This window comes from Diabrotica undecimpunctata, chromosome 1, assembly GCF_040954645.1.
Source record: "Diabrotica undecimpunctata isolate CICGRU chromosome 1, icDiaUnde3, whole genome shotgun sequence".
Classification (NCBI taxonomy): Eukaryota; Metazoa; Arthropoda; class Insecta; order Coleoptera; family Chrysomelidae; genus Diabrotica; species Diabrotica undecimpunctata.
The window spans coordinates 165,683,817-165,704,696 of record NC_092803.1 but is presented as its reverse complement, the minus strand read 5'-3'; the positions used below and the strand labels follow the sequence as shown (position 1 = coordinate 165,704,696).

Genomic DNA, 20,880 nt, shown 5'->3' with positions numbered 1-20,880 from the left:
TTTTTGTAAACATATATCTTGTTATGTTAGGGTTAGGTAGTCTTAATGCTGATAGGTATATTAGAGAACGTGTGGAAAGACATGTGGTACCATGTTAAAAATTTTCTCCTAATAGCCAGGGTAACAGTGCAAGAGTTTACAGAAGTTGGTATAAGGGTACTAGCCTGGTCTAGAAGTCTAGACTTTAACCCCTTATAGCATTTGTCAGATAACTTGGAAAAAGTGATCAGAAAAAATTATGGAGGGTTTGAAACTGTGGTAGCGTTAGAACAAACAGACGATGGTAAACGAGTGGGAACAAATACCGCAAAACTGGATTGCTACTTTGATCCAATGAAAACTGTTATTTGAGCTTGAGGAGGTAATAATTGATTTTAATATCAATATTTTCAAAATAATTTTATGATTTCGATTTAAAAAAATCTCAGTCCGGAATAAAAAAAATGTAAATTTTTATTTGTTGTTAAATAAATAAATATATTAGTGGTTAATTAATAGATAATTAATGGTTTTGTTCATTGAACACATATTAAAAAAATAATAAGAAGTTTTTTTAAAATTTTATAGTTGTACTGAAAATAAACTTAATAGTGCGGGACAGTTCAGAAAGACTTTAGAAATCTTAGATCTAATGGAGGAAAGAAGGAAACATAAAGGCAGGAGTAAGGCAAAATACAAGGAACTACAGAGATTGATAGGAAAGAAAATAAAAGAGGCCAAATCCACCTGGCTTGCTAATCAATGCAGTGAAATAGAGGCATATGCTAAACAGTATGATAGCTTTGAAACATGCATAAGAAAATAAAGGAAATGATAAATACACTGAGAAAAAAGAAAGATGCCCTTCTGAAAGACGCAAATGGAAAAATCATTATAGAAATTAAAGAGAAATTAAAAAAATGGAAGACATACATAACAGATCTGTTTGAGGATAATCGACAAGAACCGAAAGAAATCGACAGCGAAACGGGGCCAGAGATCATAATAAAGGAAATCGAACAAGCAATACGAAACGCAAAAAACGGAAAAACTGTAGGTCCAGACGAAATACCTGCGAAACTACTGAAATATCCAGACGATGAAACTCTACCTGTACTTCTGGACCTATTTAATGAAGTATATAAAACTGGAAATCCCACAGGAATGGTTGGTGTCCACTTTTGTAGCAATACCAAAAACAGTATATGCCAAAGATTGTTCAGACTATAGGACAATATCACTAATAAGCCATACCCTCAAAATATTTCTAAAGGTGATTCATGGAAGATTATACAGAAAACTAGAAGATGATATGGATGATACTCAGTACTGGGAACGAGAGAGGCATTGTTTGCTTTTAATGTCCTCTCTCAAAGATGCTTAGATATGAACCTAGATATTTATCCCTGTTTCATCGACTTCGAGAAGGCATTCGACAGGGTCCGACATGAAAAACTAATAGAAGTACTGAGAAAAAAGATATAGACAGACGAGACTTACGAATCATTATCCATCTGTATTGGAATCAAAAGGCCAATATAAAGATAAAAGAACAAAAGTCGGAAAATATAGATATAAAGAGAGGAGTAAGAGAGGGCTGTGTTCTGTCACCATTACTGTTTAACGTGTACAGTGAAGCCATATTCCAGGAAGCGATAGCGGATCTGGGTGATGGAATCTCTGTAAACGGAAAAATAATAAATAACATAAGATTCGCTGATGACATCGTTATAATGGCAGACACCCTGGAATCGCTACAAGAATTGATAAATAGAATTAACGATTATTGCATTAGATACGGACTAAAAATAAATAAGAGAAAAACTAAATTTATGATTGTCTCAAAAACGCAACATGGAAATGAAAGATTAATGATAGAGCAAACCCAAATAGAAAAAGTAGAGACATGTAAATATCTGGGAACCAACAAAAATGACCAAAGCAGAGAAATCAAAGTCCGAATTGAAACTGCAAGGCAAGCATTTGTGAAAATGAAGACAATGCTTACCAACAGAGACCTTCAGTTGCATCTCAGATTGAGGGCTCTAAAATGTTACATATTTTCTATCTTACTATACGGAATGAACATTGAAGAAACAACACATAAGAAAAATAGAAGCGTTCAAAATGTGGTGTTACAGAAGAATATTAAAAATTCAGTGGGTTCAAAGGATTACCAATGCTGAGATACTACGACGTCTAAATAAGGAGTTAGAAATTATGAATAGCATAAAAAGAAGAAAACTAAAGTATTTGGGTCACATAACCAGAGGAGAAAATATGAGCTGCTGAGAATTATTATGCAAGGAAGAATCCAAGGAAGAAGGAGCATAGGAAAAAGACGCATCTCCTGGCTGAGGAACCTTAGAGAATGGTTTAACTGTAGTTCATTACAACTTTTCAGAGCAGCAGCCAACAAAGTGACCATAGCCGTTATGACATTCAACCTCCGATAGGAGATGGAACTTTAAGAAGAAGAAGACAGTTTATTATTAAACAGAAGTCAATGTATTTAGTGGCTTCACTTATATGTACCTGGTAACTGCACTAATGATGGACTTATTAGTGCGAAAACGTTCTGTGATGTAATCCGAAAGACCATTTTTAGAATATATATACCTTTTATAAAGGTTTTTTAAATAAAAGTTTTTAATATTCATGGTATACAGCCAACCACAGGAATTTCATTTTCCTTACCAAAAAAAGTTATAAATTTATTAAGAAAGTTAGTATACTAGCGTTAACATAAATGAAAAAAAAAGCTAGAAAAAATTAAAATTAGGCTGAGAAGAAAATGCGAAGAAAAAATCTGAAAAAGTGGAAATCAATGATTACTGAGAGAGAAAAAACGATAATATGAGCATCGACTTCATTATTTGGCTGTCAAGTTATTAGATCTAAATATAGATACATAAAAAATGTTACATACCTAAGAAGATTAAAAAATGCAACGACATTGATATACTGTCACAAAAAAATCACTAAGTCTAATAGTTTCCATACGGAAAAAATTGTAGAGGTCGTTTTCGTGATTAGATTAGATTCTAATCTAATACGATTAGTTTTTGTAGACGCACCATTTTTTTTTCCAACCGTAAACTAAATATCAGAACGATAACTAACTTATTAATAATTTTTTATCTTGTCCTCAGGTAGAGAGCGGTATACAGGGTGACAATGTTGGGATTGTATCTTATCTTTTATTTGTTTGGATGTCAGACTGTCGGGCGTTTAAAATATTAGGTTTTAAATAGTTTATTGCCACACATATCCAGGTCTTTTGATACTGAGAGTATAAACTAAGTCATAGTTTTATTAGATTAGAAAATTTTGGTTAGAACGTTATTTCCACTATTTCTTATTTTTTATCTTTTTTAGCGGTTTGTGGTCATCGCCGGTAATCACTTATATTTCTTGGTTCAATTATTTTCTGAAACAGGCCTTATTGATTTTGTAGTGTATTTTTTATTTTACTTACTAGTTGTTGTTTTTTTTTAATTTTCTTCTATCTAGTTGAATTTTAGCATCGATGGCTTAGCGGACGGGCTTAACAAGTGACTAGGTGGTGGATAGCAGGGTGAGAGATAGGGTTGCGTGACTCGTTGATACCGATGCAGTGTTCCCTACTGGAAGACATTAAGACACTGGAAAATTTTTTTCACATATGTATATTCAGTTTAGATTAATTTTATATTTTCTGTGAGATTCTACTCCATATTTCTGTAAACGTAGAACTGTGAATATTGTTCGGGTGCTATTTTATTGTGACATTTTATTTTTTTAGTTAATATATAATAAGACTTAACCGTAATTTGTGGTAAAAGTAAAAAACGGTTTCCGACCTGGAGACCGCAACGTCATATAAAGTAGGTTTAATTTACAAATTGTTGTTAATTAATTTTGCACCGAAATAAAAAAATATCTAATTTTAAAGATAAAACAAAATTGCTCGGACACGTCGATGTTTTAACTTGTTCTAATGTCTAATTATATCAACGTTTCGGTATTTCGATATGTCGCACCAGGTGGCAGCCACCCCTTCAATTTTTTTAAATAATAAATTAGGTCATGTGACACATCCTCGGAAAGGTAATAATAATAATCCTTGTTAAGTAATTTAATGTTGAGAAAGCTATTTATTTCGATCCATAAACTATTGTAAAGGTTAATACCGTCTCATTTTTATATTAGACTCTTAAAATTACGAACATCTGACTAATTTTAAAAAAATTTCTAAAACTTCTGTCATAAACATGTCTCAGAAGGGTGTTTAAAATTCCATGGATCGACCATACAAATAAAAACGTCGTAGAAAAACTAGGAAACGCTGGAAGAACTGCGTTGAGAATTTAAAACTCGATGTTTCGGTACCATTTTAGAGCCATTATCAAGAAGGATATGGTTCCGGTCGAGTTCGGGGTCTTTTCCCTCACTCGTGACGTACCAGTATCTTGTTCTCCAGAAAAACAGTCAAAGTGCACTAAGGTCTCATTCTGCCTACTCCTTAATGTCGAGTGACGATCGGCCTTACCCTATTTAGCTGTTTTTGTACTCTCAGTATGCGCGGAAACGGTCTGAGCGAGATGGGTTGGGGCGGTGGGTCGCTGAAGCAGCGGTCGCCATGTTACCGGAAGTCTTTTAGTGTCATTGCACGTATTTAAGCTGTTAGGCCGTTGTTCAATTTCGATGGCTTTATGAATAACTCTCGATTTTAAAGAGCAGATGAAAGCGATGGTTTTTTTTTATAAATTATGCTTTTTAAGTATCCCCAATAAAATAATCTTTAGGATTCAAATCATGTGAACCAGAGAGCTATTCAATACTAGCTAATCTACCAATTCATTGTCAAAATTAGCTGAAGCTTTGTCTTGCTGAAACTATATCTCGTTAAAATTGGCTACAAACTTGTTTTACATAGTGTTTTTTTTGTATAAATATCTAGAAATCATTATCAGCAACACTCTTTAATATCACATGCATTAGAAATGCAATATTTTTTGGTTAGAGTATGGTATCAGTCACATTTTAACTCTCCTATGAATTTTAGATAGAAGCAAAGCGTGGTCCTGGCAGACGACAAACAAACTGGCAGTGTAACATCAACGATTGGATAGGAATACACGTCCAAATCTTAATAAGAAAATCTCAGGATAGAGATGATTTGCGAGTTCCAGATGAGTGACACTCAATTCGGATTTCGAAACGGATTGGGAACACGAGAGGCTCTTTTTGCTTTAAATGTGTTAACGCAACGATGCAGAGACATGAATGTAGATGTATATGCATGTTTTATTGACTATCGAAAAGCATTTGACTGCGTTAACCATCAAAAGATGATCGAAATACTGAGAAGAACTGGAGTTGACGAACAAGACTTGCGAATTATCTCAGAACTATACCGACACCAAACGGCAACAATTGAAATATAGCACACAACATCCGAAGACATACAAATCCGACAAGGAGTGAGACAGGGATGCGTCTTATCACCGCTACTGTTAAATTTGTATTCGGAGTCTATATTCAGAGAAGCATTAGACGAGGTCCAGTTCCGAGTATAGTCAGAACTGTACACAGCATACAACGAACCCGAGATCATAACATCCATAAAGATCGGACGTCTGCGCTGGACGGGCCATGTTGAACGAATGTTGGAGACTAAAACACCAAAACATATTATGAGACAAACACCAGTAGGAAGAAGGTGTTCCTTCTTCCTACGAAAGAGGCGAAAGATATGAATTAGGTACTTAAAGTTATACTGGAAGGAAAAGTACAGGGCAAAAGATCAGTAGGAAGACGCCAGAACTCGTGGCTGAAAGACCTAAGGAGATGGTTCGACCGCTCATCCGCAGAAATCTTTTGCGCAGCAGTTTCCAAAACTACAATTGCCATTTGGATCGGCAACCTTCGAAAAGAGACGGCGCCATGAGAAGAAGAAAGATAGAGATGAATTTGTAGAAGTTATCGCCAATCTCCATTAGAGACGGACTTAAAGAAGATCTTTGCGGTTTTTCAAAACTTCTTGCTATTTCTAACTTATCTTTAATATCAAATTCTAGATCCAGCTTTTTAGATGCAAAAGAATCAAGGTATTTGATGACCAGTATCTTTAAGTCTCTTGTTGCTTTGTTTTTTATTCTACTTTTACTTTTAAACTATGAGATCCTGTCTCATTCCATTGTATTATTTTCAGTATCTTCAGTATTCGTTAATCTATGATAATCTTAAAAACTAAAAAGTAATGGCTTAAGTAAAAATAGTTTAAAAGATTTTGCAAAATGTTGATGGTATATTGACAATATATATATATATATATATATATATATATATATATATATATATATATATATATATATATATATATATATACAAATATTTATCAAAGAAGCTCCACCTTGTCTATAGAACAGCGCATATGCACTTTAAGTGAATTTTATGCTATTCTCACTGATTGGACAAGCAGATTGCTCCTCCTATTCTAGATAACATTAGTTATCAATTTTATTAAATACTAGATAACTTAAGCAATAATAAAACTTGATGAAAATAAGAATTTAATTGAAACAAATTTGGAAAGTGAATAAAACCCAAAGAACTATAAACGATTTTAATAAAAAATTAACTCCATTCACGTTCAAGTTTTTTTTTAATAATGAAAATATTATTTTCTATTACACCAAATTTTTATCTTCTACAAGCTGCTTAAGTCCACATTACAACAGTCTTCTAAATAACTATTCCAAAGCCAGGGACAAGGAGTTTTGTGCCCAATCATCATAAAAAATGCCTAGTATTGACAGTGTTAAGAACACTTAAGCACTTAAGACAATATTGAATGTGATATTAACTAATGAAACTTGTGATATCTTTGCTTTTTTCATAAATTCTGTATTAAAGAATTTTAGAATGACCATTTTTTTTCCAATTTTTATCTTTTGTGGCCAGCCTCTATGTACACAACATATTCTTAAAAATTTTTGCTCGTATCTTGCTTATTTGGAAGAGATTACGCGGTAACCACTAAAATGTATGTGCACTACTGAGACTCACTGATGTGAGACCTGCAGGACTATCTAGAACAGAAAGAATAACGACTGAAAGTTTGAGGAAAGTAATGAGAATAAAAAAAGTAATCAGGAAGTACGTCAAAAACAAACAACAACCCAAATTCAGAAATAAAACTTCTGGATTGAAAACAAATTGCACAAAAAAGTACTGGAATGAAAACCAATAGGGAAAAAATATCAGGAAGTACTAGAATGAGTTAAAGCAATAGTATTGAAAAGAAGAGGACCCGGAGGAAGAAATTACCAATCTAAGTGAACATTGGAAGACGGTGAACGTTGCAAACCGATATATAATAAAATTATCCAAGATAGAAGCTTACAGGAAAATATTATTAGAAAAGCCGACTCAACGAAAGATAAAGATCTCTAGATTCTAATCCAATTTTATAGACCGTGATTTGAAATTGTTGCAGACATTATCAACGACCATGTGGGACGTAACTACCTGTCGCAGCTCTAGTCGATCACTGACTCTGTAGTAGTGACAGCAGGTTACATGTTAACAATAATACATAAGACTAGAAATGAGGATGAGAAATAAATGAGAAATTTAACTAAGTGATGGATTCGACAGTTACTTTGTAGAAATTCATTTTATCTAATCATAAAACACTGAAAACTTTTGTTTTCAACACTTCAACAAAATTGATTTTAAATTGTCACTACACACCTGTTTCGACCAGAGTGCCTTTCTCAAGTGAAAAAAGGCAAGACTTGAGAAAGGCACTCTGGCCGAAACAGCTGTAGTGATAATTTTAAATAAATTTTGTGGAGGTATTGAAAACAAAAGTTTTCAGTGTTTTATGGTTAGAGAAATTTAATGTTTTGCATAACAGTCAAGTCTTTGTAATATGCATTTAGTAGAATCAGAATGCCCTTGCCTATATTAAACCCGTAATAGGTAAACTATTACCTAAGCATTGAAAAACTTTTATAACAGAAACATACACAAATTGTTTTGCAACTTTTGAAATTTAACAACTAACAAATTTTATTTCTTAAGATTTCACTAGTTTTGCATATTGCACCTGACGAATTATTTACCTTCACCGTTTCCCTTTGCCCAGCAGTTTCCTACCGAATCCCTCATTAGGCAAACCTCATCGTAACGCTTTCACCCTTATCACAGCCCATATCTTAATTTAAATGGAACTTAGTTATTCAATGCTCTAACGATCCTTAGTTAAAAGTTAAAAAAGTTTCGTAATAAAAACTTTTTATAAGTATTAAATACACACAGTTTTTTTTATCAGCATCTATAAATTTTAGTTTTTGTGTATTTGTTTAACTGTTAACAATAAGTAATTTAGGATTTTTATCGCGATGTATTTCGAGTCACTTGAAAACCGCTGATATTTTTATTATCAGGTATCAATGTACCAGTCACATGAAATTGTTTACATAAAAATTTAAAAGTATGTAGTACCTATAACATGGTGAATAGTAATTCTAGTAAGTTAGTTATTTTGGACAGAAATTAAATAACATTGCTGCTTAATTCCTTCTTTTAAAATCGTTTTATATATATATGAACAACATTATCATTCTCTTGACATACAAGTGCAAAAGTGAGGAACTGATATACCAATGTATTAATTGTAACTTAGATGTAGCTCGAATAAAGATCTAAAATGTCTTTCATTTATGTTGCAAAGTCATCTGTCAGGTGATCTGGTCTCTGGTTGCATAACTTTGTCTTTGATTTAGTATTACTAATTAAAAAGGGGATTCAAAATAAACTAAGACGAAAATAAGAAATCAAGTCGGAAGACTTCCGAAGTCTGAAGACTAAAACGTAAGACTAAGGCTAAGAAATGAGGAAAACTAGGAAGAGGACTGCTGCATAAACAGCGAGAAGTGGCAATTGGTTGTCAGTAGACGATGTAGAATTATTGTTCAATTGAAATGCATCTTTGGCAGGTTAGCTTGGAAACAATTGTAATCAATCAATTGATGTTCTGCCATGTTAGATAGTCGTGGTTGTAAATGTCACACTGATCATTTCCTATCATTTGTATTTGATTGTGATTTTAAGAGCAATTTCAGAAAATGTTGTCTGTTCATAGTATCGTACACAAATTTGGGTTACAGTAAAGTTTATGCCCAATGGATTCATCGCCTTTTGAAAGAGGACCAAAAAGCTTGCGAAAGGGTTTATCTTTTTAACCTCTCACGGAATATAGGCTAAATGGTAATTGCTTTGTTTAGTCAATAATTGTTGGCGACGAATCTTGGTGTCATTATTTTGAACCATCTAGAAAGCTGTAATTAATAAAATGGAAACACACAAATTTTCCTCCACCACCTATCTTTCTCTCTCCAGCTTCTGCAGGCAAGGTCATGATAAAATTATTTTTCAGCCATTTCAGAGTTTGGAGAACCTAGAAAGCATATCAACGCAAACCTGTATAATGAAACTTTGTATAAGCTCCATCAAGCAATAAGACGAAAATGTATAGGAAAACTTTTACGTACTGTCCTTATTCTGCACGACAATGATCGGTCTCATGTTGAAGAAAGAAAATATACAACGAAAGAAATGGAGGATATCAGAGCATCCATACCATAGTCCAGATTTATAGCCTTGCGATTTTCACATCTTTGGTCCACTTGCAAATGCTTTAAAAGGTAATCAGTTGTACGAAGAAATGCAAATTGCCGAATTGTCAGAGTTTTTATGTCGGTCAAACTTCACAATGGCTCGAACAGAGAATAACACAATATAACAGTGACTGTACAAAAAAGAAAGATACGTGCGGCAGTTAACCATTATTTAAAAACTGGCCACCATTGTGACTACTCAAATATTAGCGTTTTGAAGCAAGAAAGTAATTATAAAAAAATATTGTTTTTGGAAATGTATCACATTAATAAAGAAAAAGAGGCAATAAACTACAAAGCAGAGAAGAGACAATTAAGCAATATCCACTGCAATATTTTAAATTAATTTTTCTGTCTATACAATAATATTTTAAGCATCCTGTATATGTGTAACGTATATAAATCTTCTGATATATTTCTTGTTGCTTCGTATAGATGTCGCTGCTAGCGTACCAGGTATGTTATTCTTATTATAAATAATAGAATACTGGACTGCCTTTCATTTCAGTCACTGAACTGGACGGCCGATCTGGACAAAGCCTGTAACAAGGTCAGGAGCCGACTCGGACTACTCAATGCTCTTTGTGGTAAATTCGGAAGAACACACACACGCTCACTCATACACACATACAAAACATTTATTAGACCGGTCATCGAGTATAGATCCAATATCTAGACTATGTTGCCCGATCACAACACAAAAAGATTGCTTGCTTTGGAGAGGAGAATCCTGCGTAAAGCAAACTACAACTGACGCGACTATCCATCTGCCCTAATACATCACCTGTCGAATATCCAGCCCATCAGTGAGAGGCTCTCCTCTCTGAGCAGGAGTTACACTATCAGCACCATCCGGGGCCAAATCCTCAGAGCCCAAAGCATCCGGAAAACTACCTGCTCATCTATCGGCAATGTATTCAGAAGAAGACCTAAAACCAAACTCCCTTTCCTACCCACTATTTTACTGGCACTCACCAGCAACGAACTCCCTGATGAATACATTGATATACAGGAGGCAACTCCTCTCTACTACCGTCGTCGCCACTAACACTAAATGCTCACTTCGAGCCTACTCTAGACAGGGGGGATCGGTTTTCTGTGGTTTCCCGATCCCATTGCACCCATACCTGTCTATTTGTTGATGTACCAGCCACAGCTGCCCTCTCGCACCGCGTTCACATAGTATCAATTTAACAATAATAAATACATAAATTCAAAATTCACATATATACTAATTTATTTTTTAGATCAATAAAATTCTGTAAAGAACCGTTTCAACATTGCCTTTCACCTCTGATTGTCCAGGTGCTCCTCCGACGACCATGTCACCACAACCATACACCAGGGATCCACAAACACCAAAACCAGTGCCAAAACCAAACAAAAACAAACCACGTCCTAAAGAGGCAAAAGCCTAAAGCAGAACATCAAAAATACGTAAAAGATGAAGACACCCGACAACACGACTATCCGGAACAATGAGTCTCTCATTTCAGTTTAAACCTTCACAAGTGTTCATGATGAGAGTTGATATAACTCGAAACACGTGTAGAACAATGGTGTAACTCGAATTAAAATGACATGTAATCTTTTACTTTCATTTAAAGGACTTTTCTTTACGAAAACAGTGAAAAATATAGTATATTCGAAGCTGAAATGTAGATGCATGTCGAATAAAAGGTTATTAGAATCATTCAATAGTCGCTCTTCCCATTAAATAGGAAACTTCCGGTAAACTGCTTAAGGGACGAATTGGTTCATTTCCCCTAATAGGACTATTCAAAAATCCAAAAGGAGTTTCTACCGGCTACCTATTTTTTTATTGTTCCTGTATTTTAAAGATGGCGCCAAAAAGTTTATTTCCAAAGATTACTGCTCCATGGTGGACAGCTAATTTTTGAAACGGCAAATCTGAAATATAAAATTCAAAATGGTTTTAAAAAAGAAGTGCCTTTATGTAATAATTCACCAAAAAAATTATAAATTCTGAAAAAGAAACAAAATGGCGGACATTTAAATGATCTTTTTTCTACTTTTTTTAGTCAAAAAAATTTTATTTTTTTTTTGGTCAAATTGTGATAAACTATCATAGAGAAAACCAAAACAAACAAAATGCATCAGGATTTATTAAAATCGATAGACTAAATCTTGAGATAAAAGTTTTGGGGAAAACTACGTTTTTAAAACTGATGTACAGTTAATCTCAAGATCTAATAATTGGTAGATATTAATAAACCATAATGCATTTTGTTCATTTTGGTTTTCTCTATGATAGTTCACTACACTTTGACCAAGAAAAAAAAATTAAATTTTGGTGACTGAAAAAAAGCCGAAAAAAACGTAAATTTTTGGACAATTTTTTCAAATGTCCTCCATTTTGTTGATTTTAAAGAACTTTCAATTCTTTTGGTAAACTATCACATAAGGGCACTTCTGTTTTAAAACCCTTCTTGAATTTTACATTTCAGATTTGCCATTCCAGAGATTAACTGTCTGCAGTTTTACTGCATGGAGCAGAAATTTTTGGACGAAAAATTTTTGGCGCCATCTTTAAAATATAGGAAAATAGAAAAAACCAAAAAGGAAACTGTACTGGTGTACAGTTATTCTCCGGATCTAATTGGCAGATTTTAATAATCCATGATGCATTTTATTTGTTTTGGTTTTCTCTAAGATAGATTTGACCAAGAAAAAAAATTTGTAACTAAAAAAAGTAAAAAAAAACGTCAATTTTTGAATAATTTTTTAAAATGTCCGCCATTTTGTTTCTTTTTAAGAATTTTCAATTCTTCTGGTATACTATCACTTAAGGGCACTTCTTTTTTAAAACCCTTTATGACTTTTATATTTCAGATTTGCCGTTCCAGAGATTAACTGTACAGTAAACGAAATAAAGCATCAGATAGAGATAACTGTAAATCTATAGGGATACTTATAGAGAGATAATTTAAAAAAATAAATCCAAAGTAATAAAGTTATGATAAACTATATCAAGTAAATAATAATACCAGACTATATATTACCGAAGTCGATCTGAACAGAACCAAAAGCATATTAACAAGCGTTGAGATAGAGATTTTGATAATAACGCGAAGAAAACTCTTAGGAAGAATAAGTAAAGATGAACTCGGAGCTATACCTATATAGAAAGAATATTAGCAGACGATATAGTTGTGTTTGTTAACAATGACGTAGTTTTTAATATGGCTAAATAAAAATAAAGAAAGGTAGATGAGTTAAAGACGTAGTACCAAAAAGTAAAAGCAATAGCTTAGACATATAATGGTTGCCAGACCCATAATTATTTATGCTACAATGATTTGGTGGAAAGAAACAACGCAACAAAGACAATAACAAAAAATTGCAAAAAGTGCATATATTTACTCGGATAGAAGTCACAGGTACAAGGAGATCGTCCCCCCTTGCTGTACCCCTAGAGATAATGCTACACCTTCCCCCCTAAATGTGAGGAAATTAGCTCTAGAAAATGCTTTTAGCTTCTGTATCTAAAACCTGACTGGACGTCTGAAGATTTAAAAAATATAATTGGAAGGGTAGTCTAGATCTGTTTGAGTGTAGGGTACACACCTAAAGCATAAAACACAATATTAAACTTATCTCAAACTCAAAACGAAGTCTTAATATAAAATCTTGGTCAATTGTGTTAACTTTATTAAGTATAGTTTAAAGTTTTCTACCATTTACCCATATAATGGTACAATTATAGTGTTGTGTCTTATACTAACAATAAAAGAGGAAAAGCTATTGTAGCTAGCTATTTCTAAAGCAGTTAATGTATCCGTATAGATCTCTTTGGCCTAGACCTTTTAAATTTATATCTCTTAGTCCTTTAATTAATCTGGTCCACTAATTCTATACACTGACCCACATAGTATGGACATTAATGTAAAAAATAAAATTTAAGAAACTATATAAAAAGTAAAATAAAATATATTATTTTTCAATGATGGCAACAGAAGTAAAAGTAAAAGAGAAAAGGGCCTGCCTGTATCGATCGTCGTCAGTCAGAATTTAAATATTTTTCCGTTGTCGGCGCAATTCCGCCGTGGCCGCGGCCCCGTCTCTATCCCTAGTTGCGAGGGGTTGGCTATTTTTAATTGCCGACGCCTATGCTAATGAGGCCCCCTGTCACCCTTCTCCTCCAATTTTACCCCCAAAAAATCATTACATTCTTCGCGGCCAGATAACAGGAGGCCCTATGCTCTGCCGGCTTGCGCATGAACATTTTAATTCCCATAGAATAAATATACAGTTGTGTGAATCAGCTATATTTTTCCCGTTTCGTTTTGCCAGGCCATATTTTATTGATTTTATAATCAATACCGCAATAAAACCTGCAATGTTTTCATCTTTATTTCCCAGCATCCCTCTTCGCTACACTACCTCCCCTCCCGCGTATCTAGGGATGGTTATAGTTAGTTAGTTGTCTGTTTTACTCTTTTAGTCTAGGCACTTGCCTTATTTCTTATTCACGTAATATAACAGATACAGAAATACCGGAAGTAGTTTTACGCCAATATTTTTTCAAAGTACCGGGGAAATATAAAAAATATCGCTTTTCAATTAATCATTCAAGTGAAATTAGGTCTAATATGTATATATAGGACTAGGGTCCTAAGAAAACACAAAAATGATAAAAATTTTACAACAGATAGTGTTACAAATTTTTTTTACTTATATTTTTAGGGAAATACAAATAGCTGAAGGAATAAGGACCTGAATCATCCTTCAATAACAAAGCTTTGTTCAAAAAAATAATAAATATATAGAAGATCAGTTGGTCCTGGATGCATCAAACCAAGTGCTATAAAATTGACAAAATATGTTTTAAGCTTATTTAATCAGTGTCTTCCAAGAGTAATAATGAAAGCGGATAAGATGAAACTGCACTATTACTATAATTCTAATGGAAAGCAATATCGCAAGACCTTTAGCAATAAAGAATTAGGTAGAACTACTGTCCGCACAATTAATAAAACGGAAAAAAAGATCAGCATACGACTCCTTGCTGGCCGTTCAAGTGTTAGGTTAGCAGATTTATTACAATTATTTTCTCCTTCATCCCCCTTGTCAGAAAAAGTAAGCAAAGCTCGTACCCCTCCCTCATGTTACGTAAACATTGTTACATGCATTTTTCTTTTAATGAATTCTGTTTTTTCTTGATTGTTTTTGTTGATGAACAGCAGTTACAATTCTAGAAATAAGAAAATATATTTAGAATAGAGGACTTTAACGCTCATAATATTCAATTAAACAAACTTTATTGACACGGTATTCAACATAGAGTTAGCTACAAATATTATAATCTTAAGTAATATTACGAGCAAAACAAACTTTTGTTAAATTTTTGGTATACATATTTATTCCAATTAACAGTCTTCAGTCCATGATTCCCGAATCCATGATTCTAAGTTTTCGATGATATTAGATGTTTGCTGCTCAATGTTGTGTGTCTGATAACTTTCATCCGTTTTTGGAATGTCTACGTCGTTTTCATCGAGAAATTCAATATCGTGGTGCTCTAAATTTTGAATAATACACATCAGTTCCTTAGCACGACGATCAGCGATTTTTATTGGCCCAACTTTCATATCAGTATGTTTGTTAACTTCCTTATGGATCCTCTGGAAGCACGATAAACACCACACGTTATGTTTGTATTCTATATATGATCCATATTGTTATACGGCATGGAGACATGGACGTAAAAAATAATCTCCATTAACAAGTTGGAGGCATTTGAGATGTTGATCTTACGAAGAATGTTTGGCATACCATGAACAGATAAGGTAAGAAACGAATAAGTCTTAAGAAGAGCAAATACTGAGAGAGAGAGAGAGAGAGAGAGAGAGAGAGAGAGAGAGAGAGAGAGAGAGAGAGAGAGAGTTATTGAACTTGATAAAGGCATAAATAATTGGATATCTGGGCCCTATACCGAGAGGACAAAAATACGCAACTCCTCAACTTATTTCCAAGGAAAGATTAATGGCAAGAGTGGAGTAGGTCGCAAACAAATGTCGTGGCTACGGAATCTAAAAAACTGGAAAGGCACAAATAAAGGCGAAAAATCGTCGACACGCCTGGCACTATAAAAACTTTTTGTATACATTCGCTACTGGCAAATTTGAAACTTGTAGATCTGTTTATTTTAGTCAACGCTTTGAAAAGTAAATCTTTCTTCCTGGGCCTAAGATGTAACTTTATTGTTGATATTGACTGTGTAATTTACATTAAAATAATGATTATTTATTTCAGATGCCCTGAAGATGCTCTAGGAAGCGAAAGTACTTGGGCAATATTTAATTAATAAACTATGCTCGATATCTGCCTTTCATTTGATCAAAGTTCATTTATTCGAGCATTCAACCTTATATCACTATACTAAAGTAAGTAAAAACGAAAGTTTTGTTTTTCAATTCAAACTGCAATAAAATACCACTTAAATTCCACAACAAATGCACATTTGTCTAATATAATTCTGGTAGCTCACAGATTTGTCTGGAATTGCGTGCAATAATTCTCGACATATCTAAGGTTGTCTAAGAAAAATCAATATACCTAAAATTCGCATTAGCATTAGAAATTTAGAATTGTAATTTAGAAAAGCGAACATAATAGCGATAGTAAATCGTCCGAAGAGTGCGTACTCACCTTCCAAAGTAGTAACCAGCCGGTTCCTTCTTATTTCTAGCCATCCTTTTCTAGGCCTATTCACGTCTCTTCTTCCTCGTAATCTGTAGTTAATTACTTGTGTAACTAATATGTATTCGTTCATTCTTTCAATGATTTATTTCCATTTTAAAGATATTTTATTTATTCTGTCGGTCTGATGTCGATAAAGATATTTTGTTTTTCTTACAAATAATTTCATTTCAGCAGATATGTCAATATCCGCGTGCTAGAGACCGTGCACAAAGAGCGAGAATTGATCAACATCATCAAAATGAGAAAGGTCCAATACTTTGGTCATATAATGAGAGGACCTAAATATCGCTCACTCCGGTTAATCATTCAGGGCAAAATCGAATGAAAACGTTGGGTCGGAAGAAAACAACTGTCCTGGCTGCGTAACATTAGACAATGGACAGGTCGAACGGTCGAGGAACTGTTTCATCTAGCTGCCGACCGAGAATCATTTTATCAGCTTCAATATGACGATAGCCAACGCTTGAATACAAGCACGGCACACAAAGAAGAAGATATGTCAATATTGCTGGTACCATCACTTTAAAAAATTTCATTTTTGTTTTTTTACTTGTCTTATTTTGTAGTGTTCTTTGTATAGTGCCACACATCGTTTCCTATTTATCTAGTTTATTTTTTTATATTTTTAAATTCTACCTATTCTATGAGCATCTCCTTTATTATTATTTTGGAACGTATAGGTTCTTTTCTTTAGCCATAACGCTAGTCGTGTTTTCAGATATTTTTAGGATATAATTCTTACATATTTTATTCAAGCGGTAGGTTGCAAGTAGTGTTGCCCAAATGCAATAACAAGACGAGACTTGAACAGTCTTGGTCTTGGCCTTGCCTCAATACACCTGGTCTTGGTCTTGCTCTCCCGGTCTTGGTCTTGGTCTTGGTCTTGCAGCAAGAATGTATAAAATATTTTATTTTTACATTGTAATTATGACCTCTGAGTACGTGTCAAATGTGTCAAGTGGTCTTTTAATGAATATTTTGATTCGCTATGTTTGTTTATGGTATTGTACGTAATGCAAATAAGTCCAATTTTCCAAATTTTTGTTACACATTTTTTTGGGTCTGATAGAGCCTCTAAGCATATACCCGAAATACTATACTCCCTAAAACGAGTCTTAGTTCTAACTGCAAGACGCAAGAGTCTCGCAGGCTTAGTCTTATTCTTGCTCGAATCTTGCACGGTCAGTTTTTGTCTTGGTATTGCTAAAATTAGGCGGTTTTGGTTTTGGTCTTGGTCTTGCAAAAACGCAATAACGAGACCAAGTCTACAAGACCAAGACCAATTTTGGGCAACACTAGTTGCAAGTTATTGGTCTCTTCTGTTTTATGTAAAAGTATTGGTCACCCGCAAACAGTATTGTGTTTATATAATTATTATTAGGTGTCAATTTCTTTCTTTAATTGTCTTATATATTGAATAAGGTCCATGGTAAACTGCGCTTGCCTTACTCCTCTGCTGATTTTTATTAGTTCTGTTGTATTTTTTCCAGTATTTACTATTTCTTTTTTGTAATATAATGGTTTCATCACTTCTATCAGATATCTGGGATAACCTCGTCTGTACACAATTATCTACAAAGTGTTGCTGTTTCTCCGATTGAATGTTTTTACGTAGTCAATAATCGCAACTGATATTATAGGTTAGGTATATTCTTTACGTTTTTCTATTATTTGTCATACCATAGTGATATTGTCATTTTGGGTTCTTCAAAATAAAATATAACCAAAGAGAAAGTCTACTTTTAGAGGCCATTTCTTTCCCCGAATTTGTGTTTTCCAGAACTATTATTACAGCCCACTAATTTGAAATTTTGTGCTTACTTTAAACTTTATTATTTATTAACATTACAGTAGCGAAAGCCTTACAAACAGGTAATGCGTATTGGAACTCCTTAAATAAATTAAATTAGAAGATGAAAATATAATGTTGACGATTACGATGAATTTTTTTATGAAAATTATAAAGATACATATTTCTAAAAAAAAAAAATTACTTTAAAATTTTTTTTATTGGACGAAAGCGTTTAAATACTTTAAATTGTATCAGTTTCAATTCTACAGAGCTTCGAAGCGACTCCACTATCATCATACTCTTTGCCGTTATATACATACCTTAGGCTGAATGTTGAGCGCGGGAAGGGGATGGTGCGTTGCTAGGAAAAATCCCTGAAAGGGTTCAATAGGACGCCCCTACTTTTGCTCTAATTTTATACTTGTTTCGTTCGTTTCGGCAACGGGTAACAGAATATTGCAAATTGTTTCGCACTTTTCCGTTGTCTGATCATCGAAGGCGGAGCCTCACAAATTGAAAATTCTCTCAGCCGAGGTCCTTTTTCCCTTTAACTACACGAGTTTTTAATAGTTACAACTTTTAAATGGTCCCTGTTGAACAGATTTCGCATCGAATTACATAAGAACTGCTACATGAATGCTATGAGGCGGATTTCTGAATTGCCGATTAAAAGGCCTATAAAAACTTTCAAGAAATGGCATGCTATAACCAATATAGATACGTAACATAGCTCTTTCTAACTACTAAGATCACGTAATTAACAATAGTCTTCTTAAATAAAAATTTTTCAAAAAAATTCGGTTCCTCGTGATAAGATGAGAATGTGAGTGTTTTATATATAGGATTGTAATGTTGCGAAATGAAAATGAGTAACGGCATTTATATGACAAATATCAACTTAACACTTCTATAACTTACTTTCCAGTGTGTATACTCAAGGCTGAGCAAAAGAAATCGTGGCATGCAAATTAATCGGGCCGAATTTAAATAATTGGAGCTGAAATATACATACGACAAGACTACGACGCGTTTGAAGATAAGTAAGGAAAAACAAAGATCTTAATAATAGGCAGACCTAACAACAGTAAAGGACGCCTATCAAAAATCAACAACATCGACGAATTTTACTATATAGGTTCTTTGATGAGTAATTTCCGAGGTAGCACTGCAGAAATAAAATGGAGATCAGGAACTGCACAAAACGCTATACCGTAATTAACAAAAATCTGAAACATCAATTAAGTAGCCGTAAATACCAAAATCAGAATCGTAAGAAGATTGGTTTTACCAGTTTTCCTATTTATTGTCGAATTCTAGATTCTCAAGGATAAGAATAAAAGTTTCATAAATACATTAAAAATGTTTTTCTTTTTCCTGAGTTTTTTCCTTTTCAGGGGTCGCTGTTTTCTGCTCTTCTTCGCCACTGAATTCTGTTCATCCTGTGTTTTTCACTTAAACCTTTCTATCCCAAATCCTCTGCCGCACAGCCCTTCCATATTCTTCTCGGTTTTCCTCTACTTCTCTTTCTCTCAACTTTTAATAGCTCCAAGCTTTATCCCACATAGTCCCCATTTCTATGTCTGACGTAAACAAACCATTTCAGTCTTTGTTTTTACCTTTTTTTGAGACTGTAGTTACCTCAGCTTCTTCCCTAATCACGTCGTTCCTGATCTTGTCCCTTCTAGTTTTACCCAATATCCACTGTAACATTAACATTTCAGATACTTCCATTTTCTTTTTCTGAACCCCCTTTACATACCATATTTCGCCACCGTATACCAACGCAGGTCTCACCACACTCTTGTATCAAATCACACAGAGTATCCCGCACATTTGCTTCCAGTTAAACCAACCAGCCTATTTTCTTTAGGTAATTTTTCGATTTATGGTCCCATTTTCTGTTATGTAGGAGCCAAGAAATCTAAATTCTCCTACTCGTCCTAGTTTATCCTTAAGCAATTCGATGTTCAAAATTATTCTTGTTTCTTCCAAGCATATATACTCCGTTTTTGTCCTGCTGACCTTGTCTTACCTCTTCAATAGCACTTCTCCAACGTTACAACTTCTCCTATATCATTTCTTTGCTCTTCACCACTAATACGATAGCATCCGCAAAGAGTATTGCAAGGAGCTCCCTCTCTTACCTTTATGTTAGAGTAAGAAGATTAAACAGGTAGCGAAGAACCTTAATGTAAACCAACCGTCACTGGAAAACGTTTGGAAACGTTCTTACTTTGGTGTATATTCCCTCATACATATCATTTGCGAGCCTTACGTACTTCTCAGGAACCTATTTCTCTCTCATACATCTCCATAGCTCTAGGAACCGTGTCGTATGCCTTCTCAAGAGAGAAGGAGATGAAGCTTTAGAAGTAGTGCGAAGAACAAATCAATACTAAGAACGAGTTATCAAGAAAATGATAACACAACAGACAGTAACAGACTATTGTGGCCACGTTTTTCGAAGGGATGGTTTCGAAAAGCGTATTATACGGAGACAAGAAAAGCGGAAGGTGAAATAAATGAAAGAAGAGCCCACACAAGATACTTAGACCGCATTGTCGTAACCACAGGCATTCCACTGTCAGAATGTGTGAAAATATCCGACGATAAAGGTAAATGGAGAGGCATCGGAAATATGAATTTATGAAGTCGCGATACCTGGAAAAAGTTTTTAAAAATTTTAGAGACAAGAACAAATTTTACGTACAA

The 20,880-nt window shown here is 34.0% G+C and overlaps 1 protein-coding gene across 3 annotated transcripts in view; it reads right to left on the bottom strand.

Moving 5' to 3' along the window:
- Positions 1-20,880, bottom strand: part of br (broad-complex core protein) — a 178,074-nt gene that overhangs the window by 129,056 nt on the left and 28,138 nt on the right. The window contains exon 1 of one of the 3 annotated variants that reach the window (XM_072520438.1): positions 2,909-3,088. The exons of the other annotated variants lie outside the window; for them this stretch is intronic. The gene's annotated coding sequence lies outside the window, so the exon portion shown is untranslated. Of the gene's footprint in view, positions 1-2,908; positions 3,089-20,880 lie in introns of those variants that run through there. 3 annotated transcript variants of the gene reach the window in all.